This window comes from Lactuca sativa, chromosome 4 (genome assembly GCF_002870075.4).
Source record: "Lactuca sativa cultivar Salinas chromosome 4, Lsat_Salinas_v11, whole genome shotgun sequence".
Lineage (NCBI taxonomy): Eukaryota > Viridiplantae > Streptophyta > Magnoliopsida > Asterales > Asteraceae > Lactuca > Lactuca sativa.
The window spans coordinates 297,410,847-297,415,262 of record NC_056626.2 but is presented as its reverse complement, the minus strand read 5'-3'; positions in this window follow the sequence as shown (position 1 = coordinate 297,415,262).

Here is a 4,416-nt window from a genome sequence, read left to right as displayed (position 1 = left end):
GGCCCTACTCGGCGAGTCATGCACCAACTCGCCGAGTCCCCTCCTAAATGTGCCCCAAAAATAATTTAGAGAAATACCTGAAATTCCGGGCTGTTACATCTGGTTCTATTCATTTTTCCCTATTAATGCCCTAGGCACTTGGAAAGTTTAGAACGAATGAATATTATAGCACATGCAATCGATCCTATATCTGAAGCATACATGACACGATTCATGATGTCTCACAGAAAGACATGATACTTGACCAGTCTTTTGCTACAATATTTCTCATACTTTGCAATGTTCTCAAAATTCAAATTATGAAAAGTGATGCCGTAATCATAATCGAATCTTAGAACGCAAATAATGTAATCATGATTAAATTTGACTAAAATATCACAAGTATTGACTCATGAATGAACTGACTCATTGTATGATATCGTGTTCTAGTAATAGTTCTAGTATCTTCCTAAACTACCCATATGGTAGCTTACTAGTAATGTAACTGGTACGTATAAACATGGAAGTATAACCTTGCTACCCAAGGGTACTGAATGGACTGGAAGAACCTTTATGACTATATATGTACACATGATATATAACTAATATTTAAACGACCTTCGGACGGGTACCCGATATCCCACCATACCACATCTCAAGCGCGAAAAGGAAATAGGGTGGATAGCCTTCCTAAGTCTTTTAAACATTTATTATATAACTATACATATATAGGCATGCAATTGATAATATAAAAGCATAAAATAAGATTTGTAAAACCTTTGAACATAATTATTATCTAAGAAAAGATCGACTTGATGTCAATCTATAAAACGGTTTGAAAGTATGGGTTTGATAAAACAGTTTAAGTATAAAGAACATTTGTTTGAAACACAATTGTAAATGAGTTTCAAATGAAACATATAGAGTAAAATGTACAGTTTAATAAGGAGTTTTAAACATATAAAGTGTTTATGAAAAACATTTGAAGGAAACTGTTTGGTAAAACGGCTAATGAATAGTAAATCCTTTGAATGCTGCTTATTAATCACATGTGATTGATATACTAAGTAGCATAATTCTACTTGTATCCCCCCATAAAGCATTTAAAAACATTTAAAACATTGATTAAGGGGTATGAACTCACCTGTTGCAAGTGGATTGGAAGGAAGTGTCAGTTAAGTGCTTGGTATCAAGTGAAGACTTAGACACTCAGAAAGATCCTAATTACATATGAGGACATATGTATATAAACAATTAGTCTTTAAACAACTAATAAACAAATTTAAGAGACTCTAGGACATGCTAAACACCTTATACAAGTGTTACAAGTCTCAAGGGTTGCATCTAAGTGTTGTAGGGAAAGGCTAGTATGATTAGGGTTCAAGGAACACTCTTAAAATGAGTTTACTTCCTAAGGACCAACACCCCTTGAGTTTACGGTCGTAAACTCTTGATTTTACGGTCATAAACTCCTAACCTTTTGACCATTTGTTTTTTTGAAGTCTTCTAAGCTATTCCAAGCATTCCTACTTCATGATTTAGCCTTAGGAAGTGTTGTGTGGCATCAAAACACTACTAAATGGAGTTTATGGTCTAAGGACCATTTCTCCATGAGTTTACTACCTTAAACTCATGTGTTTACTACCTTAAACTAATAAGTTTAGTATTTGGCAGTTTTCAAGTCTTTAGCTCAAACATGGCACTAGTCTAGGTTAGATTTAGACATAAGGAACAACCGTGGGACATTTATGGGACTTTTACACATCATTTGGGGTGTTTACGGTTTTGGGAGATCCCCAAACCGTAAACACATAAAAATGTATGATTTTGGTGCTTTTTTGTGATAAACTCATCAAGGATGAATCTAGACAAGTCTCTAAGGCATTGTGAAGCATCTAGGCACCTTAACACACCATTTTGGCCCTATTTTTGGTGTTTACGATTTTGGGACCTCCCAAAACCGTGAACACCTTTATCTTGGTGTTCTTGGGACTTTTCCTTGGTATAAACACGCATAGTTAGCTTTAAATGACTCTAGGATAGAAGTACTTACAGAAGGAAGCTTGAATTGAGCTAAAAGTCCAAGAAGACTTAGTGTGTGTTCTTGGTCTTCTTGGTGGTTTTGGAAAACTAATCAAAACACAAAAATGGATGGATTAAAGGATGTAAAATCACTAGATTAAGTGATATACTAACTTGAAAGGGCTAGAAACACTTACTAGATTGAAGATTTTGAATAAAAACTTGGATGATACTTGAGAGGATATTTTGGAGTTTACTCTTTTGGTGTTTGGGGAGTAAACTCAAGAATGACTAGTCTTGGGGAGTAAACTCATGTTTATGCATGAGTTTACGATTTTTGGATGATTTTTCAACCCAAACTTAAAAGTTTGGCTGCGAACTTCTAAGACATGATGTAACGACCCAAAAATCACAACTAAAAATTTCTTAAAAAAACATTACTAAATTATATTTATAAAAACCGTATCATAAGTCATAACATAATTTTTGAGTATTAATTCAAAACATATTATCGTTATCAGAGTCAAACTTTCCCAAGTTAACTGACTATGGTGTGTGCACTGCAATCTTCCCGAGCTCCTCCTTTGAAAACTAAGTACCTGAAACCAAAACTGAAACACCGTAAGCACGAAGCTTAGTGAGCTCCCCCAATCTACCACATACCAAACAATAACATATAAGCACATACTAGGCCTTGCCCACTGCATTTGCCCCCTGCATCGGACCGAAGTCCGGACTAACTGGGACCTTGTCCCATGCATCGGACCAAAGTCCGGGCTAACTGGGGCCTTGCCCCTTGCATCGGACCGAAGTCCGGACTAACTGGGACTTTGTCCCATGCATCGGACCGAAGTCGGGGCTAACGGAACAGAACATAGCATATACATATCAACTAGCATGAACACACATATACTGCATACTACATCGGGCCGTGGCCCGAAACACATAACACATAATTCCTGTCTGAGCCACGAAGGCATCAAACATACTAAATACTACATTAGATCAAAATCCGAAAACTGCTACTAGCTAAACGGTTCGGCATTGTGGCCTTAGACCCGTTCCTACTGGAAGGAAACTCACCTGAGACTGCTGAACTGATGCTGCTAATCCTTTTGACTGCTACCTGACCTCTGACTCCGAACTGCTGCTCCACTAGCTCCTCGAGCCTTAAATGTCAATATAACACTTAGTCCAACTGACCTCCAAAGGTCAACTAGGTCAACTCTAGTCAAGGTCAAAATCCTGGTCAAAGTCAACCTTTCAGGTCAACCCTACTCACCGAGTCCACCTAATAACTCACAGAGTTCATATGCTTAGGGTCTTTCTATTCGCGACTCGACTCGCCGAGTCAGTCCTTGACTCGCCGAGTCAACTATTCCCGAGTCCTGACCTGTCCAAGTCGCTGAGTCTCCACCCGACTCACTGATTCGAGTTTCAACTCGAAGGGTTTGGGGTTTCACGACCTGACTCGCCGAGTCCAAGAATAGACTTGCCGATCCCAAGGCAATCTTCAACCAACTCGTTGAGTTGTTCTTCCAACTCGCCGAGTTCATGCCTCACTTCATCCGACTCAACGAGCTGTTCATCCCACTCATCGAGTTCCTCCTCATCTTCAAGCTACTCACTGAGTCCACTCGAAGGACTCGCCGAGTCTACTCAGTCCTTAATCCATGCAGTGGCTTTTCGAGCCAAACAGGGCTTCCAACTCATAGATCCATACTTCTAAGGCCTATCCCCCACGTAAAGTGGCAAACTTTACGTGTAGATCAAGAGATCTAGGCTTAAAACAATCCAAACTAGGGTTTAAGACAAAGAGGCTTCACTGTCAACCCAAGAACAGATGCTTTATGACTTTTTAGGCCAAGATACATTCAGATCTGAAGTAGCAACTTCAGATCTAGGACTCTAACTCGAAATAGTTCTTAAGCATGGCATAAAGTCCCCAAATCACATAGCCAAGGTTGATATATTAAACAAAGAGGGAAGGTAACGATTTATTACCCTTAAATGCTCAAAAATGTTCCACCATCTCTGGATCCAAGGCCCCCTTCTTGCTCCACAAAGACTAACTTCTCTCTCAAGCTCCAAAAGCTTCACTAAGAGTAGATCTTGCTCCAAAACAATTATGGCGGCTAGGGTTTAGTGTTCTCTGTTAGAGAGGCAGTAAAGGAACCCTAGGGGAGAGAATGAGACGTTTAAATAAGCTCCAAGTCCCGGATTTAGGGTTTTCCTTGCTCAGACCAGACTCGCCGAGTCACCTTGGCCGACTCACCGAGTCGGTCGCTTACACCTTAACCCGGATCCTGCTCGGAGTCGCCGAGTCCCTCCTTGGACTCGCCGAGTCTCCCCTTAAAATTGGGGTTTTCTTTCTTTTCTTGTCTTTCCAAACTTTGGGTGTTACAACTCTCCCCC